Source organism: Petaurus breviceps, unplaced genomic scaffold (genome assembly GCF_028583685.1).
Source record: "Petaurus breviceps papuanus isolate PSGF00001 unplaced genomic scaffold, PetGlider_PUasm1.0 120, whole genome shotgun sequence".
Lineage (NCBI taxonomy): Eukaryota > Metazoa > Chordata > Mammalia > Diprotodontia > Petauridae > Petaurus > Petaurus breviceps.
In genome coordinates, this window is record NW_027185627.1 from 1,102,555 (window position 1) to 1,121,655 (window position 19,101).

The 19,101-nt window shown below is 40.8% G+C and overlaps 1 protein-coding gene across 1 annotated transcript in view; it reads left to right on the forward strand.

The window, feature by feature from the left end:
- Positions 1–19,101, forward strand: part of TMEM8B (transmembrane protein 8B) — a 74,500-nt gene that overhangs the window by 2,211 nt on the left and 53,188 nt on the right. The gene's annotated exons all lie outside the window — the stretch shown is intronic.

Consider the following 19,101-nt stretch of genomic DNA (forward strand, 5'->3'; position numbering starts at 1 on the left):
TTCTTCTTCTTCTTCTTCTTCTTCTTCTTCTTCTTCTTCTTCTTCTTCTTCTTCTTCTTCTTCTTCTTCTTCTTCTTCTTCCTATACCTCTTCCTCCTCCTCCTCTTCCTTTTCTTCCTCCTTGTCTTCCAGTTTCTGTATCTGCAAAATTAAAATGTAAGTCTTTGGGGGACAAGGGTTATTTTACCTTTGTCTTTGTATTCCTAATGCCTATAACAGTGCCTGTTACATAGTACCTGCTTAACAGAACTTGTTGAATTGAATTTCAAGTTAATTCCTTTGGATCATAGAATCCAAAGGGTTGGCTTAGAGTTATTATGGATCTTAGAAGTTATACAGTCTGGCCCTCTTATTTTGTAACTGAGAAAACTGAAGCCAGAGAAGTGAACTGATTCACTCAAGGTCACATACGTCATAAAGTAGTAAAGTCAGGATTTGGACACAAATTCTCTGACTCCAAAATCATAACTTTTTCTTTTTTTATACTTCCTGCAACATCTATTCCTAATTAGGAAATTCAGCTTTTTTTTTTCAGTATCTATTATGACTATGTCTTTTTCCTCCTTCCATTATCTGGTGATGGACTTAATGCATGGATAAAACTCATCTTGGTCCAGGGCCCTGTCTGCTTTGATTGACCTTTAACTCTTGAATTTGTTGTTCTAGCAATGAGACCCTTGCCTCTCGAGGGAAGCAGTGATCATTAGGTTCCACTATGGGTGCATGACAAAGTCATGCCGCATTAATCCACTTTGCTTTTTTGATAGAGTGATTGCACTGATATTTGAAGGAAATGCTATAGAAATTGCATAGCTGTGTTTCAGTAAAACTTTTGGCAAAGTTTCACATAAAATTTTTGAAAACAAGATAGAGAAATGTGGGTTAGACAATAATACGATTAGGTGGATTTGTCGATGATTGAATAACCACTCATATCCAATGAATGTTGATTAATAGATTGATGTCCTTGAAGAAGATTTCTTTTGTATGACTCAGAGCTGTGTCCTTGGCCCTATCCTCTTCAACATGCTTCTCAAAGACTTGAAATGAGGCCATGTAGGAGATATGCTTATTCAATTTGTGGATGGCACGAACCTGGGAGGGATAGTTATTACATTGTGGATGATAGCATTGGAATCAAAAAATATCTTGATATATTGGAATATTGATAAAATCTAGCAAGATATTATTTAATAGGTATAGGAGATTCACCAAGAGAGTTCCTTGCTTCACTTGATGAACATACAGTGAGGTGAACCTTTTAGACTTCTTTTTTTTGCATTTTTTTTCGAGAGGGGAAGGTAGGGCAATTGGGGTTAAGTGACTTGGCCAAGGTTACATGGCTAGTTTTTGTGTTAAGTGTCTGAGGCCAGATTTGAATTCAGGTCCTCCTGACTCCAGGGCCGGTGCTCGATTCACTGCACTACCTAGCTGCCAACCTTTTAGACTTTTGATGGTACCTTCCTATGGTGAGGATAAACATGCTTCTTGGTATCTCCAGGAGAGGTAGGTCTTAGTGATTACAGATAAATTGTTTGACTTGGACTTTTGTGGGAACAGATCATTATGAGAAGAAACATCCTTTTTAACTGACTTATTAAAAAAGAGTTTTAAAATAAAAAAAATTACTTATGCTCTTTTAAAAATATTGCCATCAATTCTCCACAATACTCCCTCTATCTCCTCCTTGTATAAATCTTACTTTGTAAAAGTACAGTTGAGCAATCAATGTAAGTTAACATTTAGCTGTGCTTGGCAACATATGCCTTATTCCACACCAATAGTATACCACCTCTTGGATGAGAAGTGGGAGACATACTTCACCATTAAGCTTGACTACTGTACTGACCACTGTTCTGAAGTCTAAAATGGGAATCTTTGAAGACTCTATCCCCTTTTCTCCCTTTGGTCTTTCTCCCTTTTTTCTTTGTGGAAGGTAGACCAGAGTATAGTAAGGCTAAGAGTGGACCTGTGTCCTGGGCATGGGGAACTTTCCCCCATTAGTCAATAATGACTGCCTTAGGCAGAGGTACATGGCAGTTTCATGTACTCTTATATCCACATAGCCCAAGAGTTGGACCCCAGATTCCTTGACTCAGTTTTAGAGAGTCAGTTGTATGACCTCTCAGCCTGAGAGAGCAGCTGTAAATGAAGGTGGAAGTTCCTGAAACCTAGCCCTCCTGGATAGAGGAGGGGAGAGAGTTCCTGGGCATCATGTGAGAGATGAGAAATGAGAGATTTCCTGGGACTCTTGAGAAGTTGTCTGCTAGCTATCCAAAAAGTTCAAGTATTTGGGTACCTAACCTTATATTGAGAGAGTGTGAATTCTTTGCCAGTTCTAGCCTCTTAGAGAAAGAACTTACATGTGACCCTCAGTCTTGGAGGAGCAGGAGAGTTATCTATGCCATGATATGGGAGAGCAAAAGACCTGACCTGGAGTTATTTGAAGGATGGAAGTCTGATGTGTAAAGAGACAGTCTCTCCCTAAATGTGTTTCCTTATGGGGGGAGTCTATTTTCTTTGGGTAGCACCATAAATCTGAGTGCTTCTGTTGTTCTTGGGACTGAAAACAGGACTCACCAAAATCTCAGGGGGGTAGTCTGTCTAGGAACTCCAAGTACATTTTCCTTCTTGGGGAAGTCCATATCATGGGGCAGAATTGTAAGTTTCCATAACTTACAAACTTCTCATATGAAGCAGGGACTTACTGGAATGTTAGGGTCTTGCCTCCTTCGCAAGCCCAAATATGTTTCCTTTCTGAAGGAAGTGGAGACCATAGGAAGTTGCTGTTAGGAAGGTTTTAGGACCACGAAGGAGAGTGAAACTCACTAGAAGGGAGAATAGCATTGATTGTTCATGGGATATGTCAGTCCTTTATGTGGTTTTGAATTTTTAGTGGTGTAGAATAAAGACTGTCTTGTGTTTTTAGACTGAATGCTTGTGTAGAATCTGTAAACACTCTCATCCACATTTATGGAGATCTAGTATCAAAGTGCATTTGGATTTCATTTTTAAATTGTACATAGTATTTTATTTTTTCCAATTACAAATAAAGATGGTTTTCAGCATTTATTTTTTATAAGATTTTGAGTTCCAAATTTTTCTTCTTTCCTTCCTCCTCTCCCTCCTCCCCAGGAGGGAAGCAATCAATATAAGTTATACATGTACAATCATGTTGTGAAAGAAGAAACAGAACAAAAAGGAATAAACATACCCCCCCCAAAAAAAAAACCCAAAATAAAGTGAAAATAGTATGTTTTGATCTGCATCTGGATTCCATAGTTCTTTCTCTGGATGAGGATAGCATTTTCCATCATGAGTTTTTTGGAACTGTCTTGGATCATTGTATTGCTGAGAAGAGCAAAGTCTATCATAGTTGATCATGACACAATGTTGCTGTTACTGTATACAATGTTATCCTGGTTCTGCTCACTTCACTCAGTATCATTTCATGTAAGTCCAGTTTTTCTGAAATCTGCCTGTTCATCATTTCTCATAGTGCAATATTATTCCATTACATTCATATACCACAGCTTGTTCAGTCTCCAACTTATTGGCATTTCCTCAATTTCCATTTCGTTGACACCACAAAAGGACTACTATAAATATTTTTTGTGTATGTGGGTACTTTTCTCTTTTTTAATGGTCTTTTTGGGATACAGGCCTAGTAGTGGTATTGCTGGATCAAAGGGTATAGACGTTTTGATTGCCCTTTGAGCATAGTTCATTTGGGTTACATTCTGAGATTTGCTAGGTTAGTAAGGTAAAGTAAGCCAATGTTTTTGATATTGGGGATTGCCTTCAAGATTGAATTCAATCTATGTAAACCAGATTTTGGGGTGCTGTGCTGTGGGTTACAGAGAGAATAAGGCACTTGGATTTTAATAAGTTAGGCAAATAGATTTGAAAAAACTCAACTGCCCAGGTAGAGGTAGAAGATGCCTGGTTCAATAGCCATTCATGTAGAAAAGATGAAGATTTCAGTTGGTTAACAGTTCAATAGGAGTTAATGTTGTGCTATGACAGGTAGTAAAATTTCCATTACTGGAGGTCTCCAAAGGCTGGACAACCCCTTGTTGAGGATGTTATAGAAAGGATTACTCTTACAGGTTAGATTAAATGATCTCTGAGGTCCCTTCCAACACTGAGATTTTATGATTTTTGTGACATTTCTGTGTCTGATTTATCCTATGTGTAGCATGACATGGAAGTCAAAACAACTGATGAAATTTTAGGCTTTATTGATGGAAATGTGTTCAGAACAAGTGAGATGATGGTTCTGCTGTTCTCTGCCTTGGTCAGATCAAACCTGGAATAGCATGTATAGTTCTGGCAACCACATTTTAAGAATGTAACATGCCTTTTCAGTCAACTCCATCCTGTCCCCAGATTGGAAGGCATTGACCCAGAAGAATAATGACAAATTAGATGATGAGAGAGCCACCAGAATAATGAGGGGACTCAAGACTTTGTCTGACTAGGAATAGTTGCAGGAATCAGGAATGGTTAGCCTGGAGAATTTGTGACTTAGGGAGAATGTAGTGTCCTTAACCTGGATATTATAGGTCACATACATGCACTTATATGCTTATGTGACATGTGATTATAAATGAAGGAAAGTAATTTCATTTTAGTGGCATTGGTATTGGGATGAGAATTCTTATAACACATGGAGATAAGTACACTCATTTTAGTGATCTAAGTAGAGTAATGGAATATATCATGCAAAAAAAAGGTCATATATATGAAAATATGCTTTGTAATGAATGATCTCAGTGTCACAATGAAATTTCATCTTGGATAGCTCAGGCCACAAGAAGAAGCAGGTATAAATGGATAGAACACCAGACTTGACCTGAAGGAGACTTGGGTTCAAATTCCCCCTCTTCCCTCCTCCCCCTTCTACTTAGTAGCTATGTGATCATAGAAGGGTTAAAGCTTGGCCATGGAATCCCTGTGTGGATGAAATTACATGTCCTTGACATTTCGACCCAACACAAGCCATGTGAATATATTTCTTACTGTGACCTGGGGGTTCCAGTGGAATTTACCGTAGGTAATGAGGTTATCTGTATGAGTTTGCATGTCTTCAGGACATTCAAAATCTTTTCATTATCTTGCTTGCTCTTCTTACAATCATAATATTTCACTGGAATTCCGTGGACCATTTGCATATATTTTTGTGGGCTTTTGTGTACATGTAATTGATATGACTGTAAAATAATGAGACAAATCTCATAAGCCAAATGAGGAAATGAGACATTTTTACTCTAAGGCCACCCTTTCCACATTTATGATTCTGGCCTTTGATTTGTAATGAGTGGGATTCACCCTGGCTCTTGCAGGCCATTATGTGAGTACATTCATTATCATGGCATGGAGGTTGTAAGAGATGCTGCAGGTTGTGTATAATAAACACGTTTTTTCATTGGGAATTTGGAAATGTTTTCATTATTTGATCTGGGTGTTAAAATAGTACTTATTTGCAAGATAAATATTAACAATCCTTTTGTTTTTATTTCGCTGTCATTTCCCGATTCATCTCTTTCTCTGTCTCCTAACGTTGAACTCTCCCTTGTACTGAATAAAAAAAGTTAAGCAAAAAACTCAAGTGATACAGTGATCATGTCTGAAAATGTAAGCAACATTCTGCCCTTTTAGTCCGCTGTTTCTCTGTGGAGAGAACAGAGGGGATAGGCTGTTATCTTTTCCTTTTAGATAATCCTTTCATTTACATTGTAACATTGTGTGCATTGTTTTTCTGCATCTCTTTATCTTATTCTGCTTGTCAGTTTACACAAACCTCCCCATTTTCTTTTAAGTTCATCATATTTGTTATTTCTTGTTACTACACAATAATATTCCATCATGTTCGCATACCACAAACCATTGCCCAAATGATGAGCACGTAGATTCTCTTCAGTTATTTGTGACCATAGAAGTGCTACTATGGGTATTTTGATATGTATGGGGTCATCTGTTCTGTTTTTGTTTGCCCTGGAGTACATGCCCAGCAGTGTCATTTGTGTTAGAATCCCACCTGAATATCACATACCACACCCATGTCTTTCTGGGTATGGTTTATGTGTAGATAAGGTCAAACTTACCAAATAACTGAACTGCATTTAATAATGATGATAATGATGAAAATACGCTGTTACGCATATTTTAGTGTTTGCAAAGCACTTTAACTCATCTCATTTGAGTCTAAAAAGAACCCTGCGAATTTATTGTTTCTATTTTATAGACAAGGAAACCGAATCAGCTCAGAGAACTTAAGTGGCTTACCAGTGGTGACATAACTAGTAAATATCAGAGTGGAAATTTGAATACACGCTTTCTTGACCCCAATTCTAGTACTCTATAGTTTGTTTCACACCATTCCCATTGTCTTACTGTCATATAATATATATTCATGGTATTAGTATTACGATGTTTGCAATGACATTTGTTGCTCTTTGTTTTGGTAACGTGACTTAGCTTGGACATTGTTGGTTCCGAATGGAGAACTCAGCTGTTTTCCTTATCTTGGTGTTACAATGGGACTTCTTCAGGCTAAGGCAGTCTTTATATGAATGCATTCATTATCATCTTCGTATTATAACAAGAACATCTGGCTATAACAGACTATGGTATGTGAGGACTTTTCTTTCAATGACCTTAGTGTTATGGGATTTACCTCCGATAAGGGAGGATGTGTATATAAGACATCTATAGAAAGAAAGCTTATATAGTACACTGGAAAGAGTATTCAACCAGAGTCAGAAGATGGATCTATTAGTTTATTAGATGTTTGACCATTGACATGACCCTCAGTTTCTCTGAGCCCTATCTGTAAATTCAGAATGCTAATGCTTGTACTGTCACAGAGTTGGCATGTGGTTCAGATGAGGTAAGACCTATAAAGTGTTTTGTAAACCATACAAACTATGTAAATATGTGATTTATATTATTGTAGTTTCCCTGGAAGTGGAAGGATTATGGTCCATTATTTATTTGGTGGGTAGAGTATGACCAGGGTGGTATAGTAATACTCTCAGTCCTCTTGTTATTACATCATTTCACTCTTAATGCAGACCATTTTTTTGTCTCATGTCAAGCTTGCAGCTAACACTTCAGGAGAAAGTGATGAGAAACAGGAAACCCTTTATCTTGCAGGGGTCCTGGGAATAGGGGACCTTGGCAAGTTATGGAAGTTAGTACTACTGAGAATTTAGTAGATAACAGAATGAATGTGAAGTGTCAGACTTGGGTGACAGTGAGGAAGAGTGGGCAATGATGATCCCCTATTGTTTTCTTTTGAGGTCTAGGTCATATGATACATGGGTGAGAAGTAGGGTTGTGTTAAACCAGTCAAACCCTGTTGAATTTTGAAACTGAATTTTTAATGTGAGTATTTACACTTCAAAAATCAGCAAATGCTACAATTCAAGACTTGATTTATTATTTTGTTGATTTTCTAGACCTAAGAAAATAATGGAGAAAATAACAGTAATACAGATTAAGCTATATGCCCTGATGTTGGTATACATTTTCCAGCATACCCTTGGTACCACATAGGTTTCAATACTGGCCTCACTTTACTGACCCCTTCTTTCTTTTTCTTTTTTTGTTTTTTGGAGGGGGGAAGGCAGGGCAACTGGGGTTAAGTGACTTGCCCAAGGTCACATGGCTAGTAAGTGTTAAGTGTCTGAGTCAGATTTGAACTCAGGTCCTCCTGACTCCAGGGCCTGTGCTCTATTCACTGTGCCACCTAGCCACCCCCATTTTTTCTTGCATAAAACCTGGGTGCAACTCATAATCATGCTCTTAGTACAGTTTAAACACATTACTGTTGCTGGTCTCTACACCAAAAGCAGCAGAAACAGTAAGCAGTAGCTTCCTACCATACCTTCAGTGGTACATGGGAGGGGAGTTTGTGCTAAATACCTCTTAGAATGTAAAGGTGGCATTTCTTCTCACTGGTGGCATTTCAGGGCCATGCTGTATCCCTGTCCCAAGCTCTTTAGAGAAAGGGAACTCAGCAAAGTTGGTTAACTCTGCCTCTCCCACCTTAACTTCTGAAGCTGGAAGGACCACTGAGAGTGGGTGGTAAACAGGAGGGGAATTCTGAGATGACACCTCTACTTGGTCTTCTGTCTCATTCCATTTCTAATCCATAGGCAGTCTTCTCCCTCAAAACTGACTGTTTATCCAAGCAGAGGCAGCCCTATGGGGTTCAATGTCTTGGAGTAGATGAGTAGGCAAGGAAGGAGACATCAGGGGAAGGGGAGAGGGATAGAGAATCTCATGGAGCTGTTGTGTTTCCAATGTTTACAACTCTATTGGGGACTGTCCTAGGAGTAGAATAAAAGAAGAAAGGGATAGAAGAAAGTGGGGGAAGGAAGGAAGAGGGCAATAGTATATTAGTCTCTTCCTCTGCCAGGGCTAGACCGACTACTTATGTTTATTGGCTGTTAAATTTTCCCACTTTCCTGGGGTTCTCTTTAACTAAATAAATGAGTAATCCCAAAGAGTGTTTTTAACACAGTAATTTACCTAATAAAATTTCAGTAAATACCTAATATTTTTCTTTCAGGGATAATGAATGAATGAAAAAAGAACTCATTAAGTGCTTACCATGTGCCAAGCATTTTGTGCTAATTGCTGGGGACACAAATAGGAAAAGTGAGATAGGCCCTGTTCCCAACCAACTAACACTCTAATTGGGAAAGACAATGTATAAAATATAATTCAGTTTCAGGGGAGATGGGAAGTCTTAAGGGTGCAGAAATGGGTCAGATGGCGAAGTCTAGGGATCCTGGGGTCATCCCAGTAGGTCAGAGGATGACAATGCTTGTTCAGAACTTAGAGGCAGGACATATGAGAAGAGAGGATGTTAGGAGGCAGGGGTGGGGTAGAGGACAACACCTGATGGGCCTTCATATGATGAGAAGGGATAGAGTTAGTGACTCCCATTCCATGTAATACTGTGAACACTTAAGCAGCAAGGTAGATTCTGGGAACTGGGGAGGAGTGAGGGGAGGTAATAAACTTTAACTTCAATGACACAGACTGTGAACATGGGTTTGTATGTGTTTGTTGAGTGTTTAAAGGTGTGTACAAGGTTTCACTATAAAATAATGGGACGGATTTCACCTTTAAACAAAATGAATCTCATCACATTGTTCTGTTACTCTGTAGAGTTGTTATTAGGAATTTGACTTTATAATGTGATAATGCTAGCTGCATATTTGAACACTTCTGTGGATTTTATCTTACCTTTTATTTTGCTAGAGAATCACATCTTCTGCCCAGGCACATTTTCAGAGGATCACTTCTGTGTCTCTGACATGCCCCAAGTCATCACCTTATCCTTTCATCTGCAGACCCCTGGGGAATGGAATACCTCTTCCTTTTCTTTACTACTGGTGTCCATTCTGTCCACTGGTGTCCACTCTTCAGCTTCTTGGATCCACTGTGAAATAAGCCTCCCAGTTTCTCCCATATCCTCCTGGTCTTGAGCAAACCCTTGGAGGATTTTTACTAACAGTAACAACATGGATAACAGATGCAACTTGAATGCTGCCCTGATACATGGATGAAATATGAAAGGACCCAAAGGAAGGCCTTCTGTTCATGGGGTAGATGGTCATCTGTGGAGCATTTATGGAAAGGACATGGGCATGGGTGATAAGAATGTGCTAGGGGGCAGAGTTCACAGGTATAAGATTCATTGGGGGTCCATCAAAGCATCCAAAGGATACAGCGAAACAAACAGGGGATTAAAAAAAAGCCCAAGGAGAGTTACAAAGTGATAGGACTTCTTACCTGTTTTGTGATACGTGTTATCCTTGCTCCCAACACAGCTGCAAACCTTGGAAACCCATCCGCTTTGTGGTATTCCTTCTTCCTCTCTCCTTTCTCTGCCACCTCCCTTCCTGCCTACTAATCTACTCCATGACATTGAGCCCCATAGGACTGCTTCTTCTGGGATAAATGATCAGGTATGGGGGATAATAACAATAGCAACTTAATAACATTTATGCAGTGCTTACATTGTGATTGGTATTATTGATCTTCACAGCAACCTTGAAAGGTAGGTTTTAGTATTACCTCTGTTTTACAAATGAGGAAGTAGAGGCAGAGAGAGATTAAATGACTTGCCTAAGGTTACATAGTTAGTAGTGTTTAAGCTAGTAAATATCTGAGACTGGATTTGAACTCAGGTCTTCCTGACTCTAGGTCCAGCACTCCATCACTTAGCTGGGTGATAGATATGGAGAGGAATAAGTGCTTACTCTTTGGAGATGGGCAATCGCCTCCTAACAGCCACTCCTACCCCCTAGCAGTCCTATACAGCGTCGAGATTCGGGGAGGTGGAGGTGGGAGAGGCAGAATTCAGCAACTTGGCTGTGAGGAAGAGAAACGGGGTTCGGCCTGATGCTTCTTAGATTACCTTCATGTCTTTGGAGCTCACCTCATGCCCAGTAGCTTGAGCTGTCTTTTATTTCTGGCACCAGTGCTCCTGGGTTCCCCCTTTCCCTCACAAAGAACTTCCTTTCCACTGGCAACTCAAAGTCAACACTTGAAATGAATCGCGTCCTCTTTTCCCCTAAACCTGTTCTCTTCCCAGCTTCCTTAGTTTTGTTTATAACAGCAGTAAGTCAGCAAGTATTTGTTATGGTCCTACTATGCACCAAGCATTGTGCTAAGTGCTAGAGATACAAAAGCAAAAACACAAGTCCCTGCCTTCAGAGAGCTCAGAGATCCATTAGCCTATCCAGACTAAAAAACATTAGGGTCATCTCTGACTCTAGGTGAAGCAGTGGATAGAGCTCTAAGCCTGGAGTCAGAAAGATATGAATTAAAAACCAGCCTCAGACATTTACTAGCTGTGTGACCCTACACAAGTCACTTCACCTCTGCTTGAATATCCAATTGTAAACTATATTCCCCAGGGTGGCTGTGAGATGCAAATGATAATGTTGTAGAGTGCTTAGCACAGTGCACATAGTAGGCATTTAATAAATGCTTGTTTCCTTCTTTCCTTTGTCCTCAATATTTAATCTGTTAAATCCTACTTCTATACCATCCCTTGCATTCATTCTCTTCTCTTCATTAAGTTCTTCACTAACTTCCACCCTGTTTAAAGCTATAACCACAGCTAGCCTGGGCTATCATTACAGGTCTCCTGCCCTCAGAGTCTTCTCTCTTTAATCCATTCATCACACAAGAAGCAATCTTACCAACGCACATGTCTGACCATGTACATCTTTAGTGGCTCCCCATTAATAACTTTTAAGACGAATCACAGACTACTTAGTATGTGTTTTGTTCTCTACTTTTCAGGGACCAACCTACATTCCCAGACTTCGCTCACATTTGTAAACCTTAAGATGTATAAATCTGCGAGGATTAAGAAGACCCACCCCCCAACTCTCCATTTCAGCCAAACTGGTTTACAAACAATTCATCTTATCTAGCTATCTTTTGTCTCTATTTATTCACTCAGTTGTCACTGTGTCTGAAATTCACCTTCGGAAACCTTTCTATTCCTTTGAGGTCCAGCTCAAGCACCACCTCTTCTGTGAAGCCTTTCTTGACCCTGTCCCTACCCCCAATCAAAAAGAAGTTTTCCTTTTCCAGGTCTTCCTAGAGCACTTTGAATTGCTGGTGCCCATATGGCATTCTAATTTTTTACTTATTAGTGGATATGTTGTATGCCCCCTTAGTGGACTGCGAGATCCAAAAGGGCAAGGAATATGTATCCCTAATGTCTCCTACCAGGTTTTCTACATAGTAGGCCCTTAATGTTGAATTGAATTGAAGGGCTCAACAAGGTGAAAAATAACTGCCGATTATCTTATCCTCTATATGTCTTCTAAGGAGAATCAAAGCTATTTTTCCTGAAAACCATTTAGAAGTGAATTACAGCAGATACTGCCTTTTCATTTACCATTTGCTCGGCTCATTTAATTTGGTCCAAGGAATTTTCTTCCTTAGATTTTGGAATCTCTGTCTAGCCTCATCCCTACCTCCTCTGACTAGACTACTACCAAGGCAACAAACATCCTCCTGACTACCACCTGATAGGAGCATCTTCAAGGTGCCTCCCACTGTGGAAAGATTGCCCCAGACAACTCTCTGACACTATAAATTGCTGAGAAGGTGCTGAACTGAATTGTTAGTGGGAGTTTCCAAAGAGGAAGTTCCCTACATCAATGAAATTTCAGGCCCTAGCTAAGACAAACAAATAGAGCAACCTGCACCCTTTCCCCCTCCCCTCAATCATTTAGACTTTCCAAGTGGAAGGATTTTCCTGAGAAAACCACACTCTCTCTTTGTTCTGCCATAAGACTTTTGGGGCAACTAGGTGGCATAGTGGATAGAGTGCCAGGCCTGGAGTTAGGAAGACCTGAGTTCAAATTTGACCTCAGATACTTACTAGCTGTGTGACCCTGGGCAGGTCACTTAACCCAATTTGCCTCAATTTCCTCATCTGTAAAATGACTTGAGGAAGGAAATGGCAAACCACTCTAGTATCTTTGCCAAGAAAACACCAGATGAGGCCATGAAGATTTGGATATGACTGAACAAGAGCAAAAAGACTTCTGTGGCAGGGAGGCACATGTTACAGGGTGTTGCATGTTACAGACCACCTCATGACTTTTCTCTCCTGGTCTTGACTCTTTGGGTGCTTAGTTTAAAAGTTCTTAGTTAATGGGCTTAGGGGAGAGTGAATCCAACCATACTTAGATGAAATAAGCCTTGAATTGGTTGAGCTATTAAGTGATAGTGAGTGTAGATTTTGAACTTCATTTCAAGGAGTGATGGTGTGCAGAGTATCCTGGGAGGCCCAGTAAGGGATGCCAGCGATGAGGAAGAGGTGATTCTAGTCTTTGTTAAACAATCATAGGAGCATAGATTTAGCACTGGAAGAGTCCTTTGAAATCACCTAGTCCAGGTCCCTCCTTTTACAGATGAAGAAACTGAGAAAGGAAATGACTTGTATAAGGTTACATGAATAGTAAAGAGCAGAACTAGGATTTGAAGGTCCTCTGAGTCCAAATTCCATGCTAATATTTGTAGTATTTGTGAGTCATTTTGGGAAGGATAATGCCAAAGCAATCCAGCAACCAGCAAGCATTTATTAAGCTCCTACTGTGTGACAGGCACTGCCCTGAGCACTGCTCAATGAAGACAAAGTAAAAGTCTTTGCCCTAAAGGAAGTTACATTTTCCCTGGGGACACTACATATACATATATAAGAGAGGGGGTTGCTTTAGTAAATAAATGAAATCATCCCACTACCGAAAATAAGTGAAAAGATTTTATGTCCTGAAACATTCATCAGGTGGGAACATCTTAGTAGCTGGGGCAACTAGGTGGAATAGTGGATACTCTATCTGCTTGTGAGGTAGATACTATGGCATTATTCCTATTTTACCAATAAAGAAATGAGACTCATAGAAGTTAAATAAATAGCCCATGGTCTTCCAGATAGTTAACTGTCAAAGGTGGGGACTGAACGAAAGATTCCCTGACCTTAAGTACAGTATGGCGTCTATTATTCCATGCGGCCTCTCAGAGATCTCAGGAGCCATGTAGCCCAGCCCACACCCGATGGAAAACTCCCTGACAAGTTACATACTTAGCTTCCACTGAAGGCCTCCAGAATTTATTTTCATGTGACTTCTACTCCTAACACCTAGTTTTGTCCACTGGAGCCCAACTGTGTTAACTTCTCTTCTATTAGACAGTCCTTCAAACATTGGAAGATTGCTATCATGCATGTGTCTCCCCTCAAGTGGGGCTTAGAGTTAGAAGACCAGAGTTCAAATCTGGCCTCAGATACTTACCAGCCATGTGACCCCGGGGCAAATCACTTAACTTCTGTTTTCCTCAGTTTCTTCAACTGTAAAAATGAAGATAATTATAGCATCTACCTTGCAGGGTTGTTGTGAGGATCAAATGAGATAATTGTAAAACACTTAGCACAGTGCCTGGAATGTAATAAACACTACATAAATGTTAGCTATTATTAATGTTGTGTTGGATATGAACTAGGAATATGAAGGAAGTCCATTCAAATTGGCTGAGGGGTTGTAGTAGCTACGTTCTGGGGAATCAGATTTATAAATCTGAGTAGTAGTTAGGATAGACCCCCTAGGATGTATGTTCCATAAAAATATATACAGAAGGGGTGGCTAGGTGGCACAGTGAATAGAGCACCGGCCCTGGAGTCAGGAGGACCTGAGTTCAAATCCGGCTTCAGACACTTGACACACTTACTAGCCGTGTGACTTTGGGCAAGTCACTTAACTCCAATTGCCCTCCAAAAAGCCTATACACACACACACACACACACAGAATATCTACAAAAATAATATAAGGTAGTTTGGAGAGAGGGGTCACTAATAGCTGGGGGAGGGGACCAGGAAAGTTGCCACATAGAAAGGAAGCCTTGAGCAGACTCTTGAAGGAAACCAGGGATTCTGAGAGATGAGGAGGGAATACATACTAGGGATGGGAGACAGTCAGTACAAAGGCATGGAGATGGGAAATAGGGTGTTGTGGCTATAGAACAGCAACTAGTCTACTATGGCTAGACCAGAGAGTACACAGAGGGAGAATAAGATGTAGGAAGACTGGAAAGGTAAGAAGAGGCTAGTTTGTGAAGAGCTTTAAAAGCCAGAGCTCTTTATATTTGATCCTAGAAGTAATAGGGAGACATTAGAATTCACTGAGCATAGTAAAGGGGTTGGGATGATATGGTAATATCTGTAGTTTTGAAAAAAAAAAATCCCTTTGGCAGCTTTGAGGAGGATGGATTGGAGTGGGAAGAGACATGAGGTAGGGAGACCAATTAGGAGGCTATTGTAGTAGTCCAGTCGAGAAGTGAAGAGGGCTGGACCCGGGAACAAACTGGAGCATGTTCAGAGGAAAACAAGCAGGATAACGAAGTAACCAGAGACTATGGGTGCCATGTTGTAATTACTTGAAGGAAATGAAGGTGCCTAACTTGGAGAATAGAAGACTTGGTGAGGGGAGAGACACACACATGATAGCAGTCTTCCAGTGTTTGAAGGGCTGTCTAATAGAAGAGGAGTTAGCATGGTTTGGCTCCCATGGACAAAAGTAGGTATGATGGGTAGCAGTCATAGGGAGGCAGATTTTGAGTGAATCAGTATAAAAACAGAGGCCTTCATTGGAAGCTAAGTGTGATAACTTGTCAGGGAATTTTCAGTCAGGTATGGACTGGACTAGATGGCTCCTGAGATCCCTGAGAGGCAGCATGGTATAATAGATGCTGTGTTGTACGTAGAATCAAAAAACCTTGGGCTCAAATCCCAACTCTGAGATTTAACTATATGTAAGAACATCAGCTAGTTATTTAACCTCTATGAGAGTCTCATTTCTTTATTGGTAAAATAGGACTAATGCCTATAGTATCTACCTCAAAAGGCTATTATGAAGCTCAGATGAGATAATAAAAGTCAAGTCCTTTGAAATATTTGACATGCTATATAAATGCCATCATCATCATCATCACTACATCCTCACCATCCTCACCACTACTGTTACTGCCATCATTACCATTACAATTCTTGGATTCTGGGATGTCACAGGAAATGGAAAATGTCATCACAGCACACAGCTCCCCTTGGCTGTCTTCCCATGGGAAAGAATATTGGGAAAGGCAGAAGAAGGGTGGTGACCCAGGGATTCTCAAGCAATCCAGTCATGTCCTTCCTAGAAGAGGATAGGTTTGCTTGTGTCTGAATTCTGAGTCCACAAATAACCATATCTACCAAAAGCCTCTGCAATAGCATTGGGTTTGATTAATACCCGAGGCAGCAGTCATTGCTCTTCTTCCTTTAGTCTCCCTTGAGCTAATAATGGCTAGGCAATGCATCCTTCCTGTGGCTAGCTGTGTTTCTTTCCAAGCCATGGTGCTAACTTGAGCTTCTCTTCCATTCTGCCATTAATCCAGTGTCTGGTTCTGACATAAGGTCCCTCATTCTCTTTTTCTATGTTTACAAAACTCACATATTCAAGCACTAGGGAAAATTTGAGCTCCATCTTCCTGGTCCTGGTCTTTCCTATGTACTTGAATTAAAAATGTCTTAGTTTCCTACATCCGTAACACACAGTGCCTTTGAATCTCCATTTTCCCCCCTTCCTTCCAGTTTTCACAATGGGGCCTACTGGCTCTTTGCCAAGTAAATCTTCCTTTCTTTGCTGTTGGTCAGGCCCATCTTCTCTTATCTCTCTTGGAAGGTAAGGCTCACTTGCTCTCTGAATGAAAGACAGTCTGGTGCTTCTGCACAATTACTAATTGTCAGATCTCCTGGGAGAGAAGATATAGTATATCAAGGGATATCATGTCGAGGTCTTTTTCCATAGCATTCGCCTTAATTGCTTGGCACTGTCCGACTGCCAAATCTCTTAATACCATAGTGATGAAAGACTGACTCATCTCAGATTATAGTGCCTAGTTTGGTCCAGAAATATTTCTGGTTAAATTTGATCCTTGGGAAGACCTCATATAGGCTGCTATTTTAAAGTTTTCCCAGGAGGCACTTCTTTCTGGAAAAAGAGGTCTGACATTTCCTCTGTTGAAATGCCCTGACATGTGGGCATGGGGAGAACTGCAGAGAATGGAGGGCCTCTAGGATGCACTAACATTTGGGACTTATTAGAAAGGGCACTTATTAAATAATTCCTGAGGGTTTTCTGCTGCTCTGTTGCCTGTCAAAGGAACATAAGAAGATATGGGGTATATCTGTTGTTTTTGTTCAGTCATTCCTCAGTTGTGTCTGATTCTTTGTGACCCCATTTAGGGTTTTCTTGGCAGAGATACTGGAGAGGTTTGCCATTTCCTTCTCCGGCTCATTTTACAGATGAGGAAATGGAGACAAACAGCGTTAAGTGACTTGCCCAGGGTCATACAGTTGTGTCTCTCTCTCTCTCTCTCACACACACACACACACACACACACACACAAACTAACTGCATGCACGCAGTCTGAGATCAGATTTGAACTCAGGAAAATGAGTCTTCCTGACTCCAGGTCTGGCACTCTATCCACTGTGCCACCTAGCTGCCCATGGACCATATTACCATCTCCTTATTCAGGGGCATCCTTTGTCTTGTTTTTTTCCTCCATTTTTCTTGCAGTTAAGCTCAATCTTAGCTCAAGCTCCATCTGTAGCTCTGCTTGTCACATTGCCTCATCCTCTTCTTCCCTTTGCAAGATTCTCTCCCTCAGAGCCATGATTAACCCTTGACACTCCATCTCTCATCTCTGTCCCTTTGTAGAGGCTGCGCCCCATGCACGCACTCCCTTCTTACCTCCTTGTTTTAGAATCCCTCCTTTACTTAAAAGTTCAGCTCAAATGCCACTGTTTACAAGAAACCTTTCCAGATCTCCTACCTGCTAGTGCATTCCTCTCCTATCCTTTTATATATTCTGTGTATATTTATCTATGTCCATTCCTTGAGGATAGAGATGGGTTCATTTTTATCTGTATTCTGAGTGCCCACCATAGTGCCTGTCACATATAGCAAGTGTTTATTCTGTACTTGTTGCTTTATTCACGAATTGAGGTTCTGATACTTCTCAGTCTGGGTATATTTGTCTGTTCCTCAGTACTTAATCCAAAGCTACCCTCCTGGACTCTTCTTACTTGAGCCCTTGGACCTTCCCCCTCTTCCTTCTCTGCTTTCACCAACACAGTGACTGCTGTTGCCTGAGGTTTTGTATTTCACGAGTTATCCTTGGGGCCTATCCAGGGCTGGTTCTGACTCTTGTCACTGAGTAGTCCCTGTCACCCTTAATATCCTCAGCCACAGTTGGATAGCTGGGCTTCTGATCTCTGTGACCTTCTTTGTCAAATTTCTCCCAAGACTTTCTCTCTGGAGTTCCCTGGTATTTGAGGGTCTCCTCCATCTTGGAGCTGCTCCCATAACACTTCCCTAGTTGCATTTTTAAATACCCAGAGACCCAGTTGCTTGCCTCTCTCCACACCGGTTATAGTTTCAGTGTGTTCTCTGGGTTTCCATGGGCAGCACAATCATCTGCTGCTATCAATCAATCAAACAATAAACTGGAGGCCAGGAATACAAGTGCAAAAGCAGGACAGTCTCTGCTCATTCACCTGAGGGAAGCAACTATACATATACAAGTAAATATATAGAACAGACAAAAATGATTTCAATAATTAGGAACCAGGGGGGCCTCCTATTAGGAGGGGGCATTCGAGTTTCATTGTGAAGGAAGCTAGGGATTCTGACAGGCAAAGAGAGAAGGGAGTGCCTTCTGGGCATGGGAACAATCTGTGCAAACTCAAGGAGTTGGGAAATGAACTGTTCTGTATGAGTGCAGTAAGTGGGTCAGGTTGGGGGTAGGAGAAATGGACTGTAGTGTGTCAAAAGGGGAATAGTGTGTAATGAACCTGGAAAGGGAGGCTGAAGTCAGAATATGAATAGCTTTAAATGCTAAGCAGGAGTTTGTGTTTTCTATTTTTCCTCAGAGGTAATAGCGAGCCACTTGAACTTTTGGAGTAGGGGAATGACAAGGTCAAATCTGTGTTTTGGGAATATCACTTTGGCAAGCTGCGTAGAGGATAGATTGGAATGGGGAGAAAGCCTTGAGGTAGGGAGAACAATTAATTAGAAGGCTAGTGTGATAGTCAAGCCATATAGATAGATGAGAAGTACTATGGTGGTGGCCACTGGGTAGAGAAAAAGGAATGGATTTGAGAGATGTGGAGGTGAAATCCTTAAGACTTGGTAACTGGTTGGATATGCTGAGAGAGAGTGAATTATCACCTGAAGTCACTATGGTCTCCTGGAACTCCAGTCATCTCTTTGGGGCCACAAGGATGGACCTGCCTCCTGTCCTGTTATCCACACCTATTGCATCGGGTCACGGGTCTTCTCTCCTCTGATTTCTGGCAGACTGGGGCTCCAGGCTCCTAACTTCTCCCATCCCTCCTCTTCCTGAATAATCTCACAAGTCTTTTTGAGGTTTTCTCAGGGCTTTTATTACTCATAACCACAGGGAGTTGGACAGGAGGTAAAAATAACAGACATGAGGAAAGTTACAAAGTTATA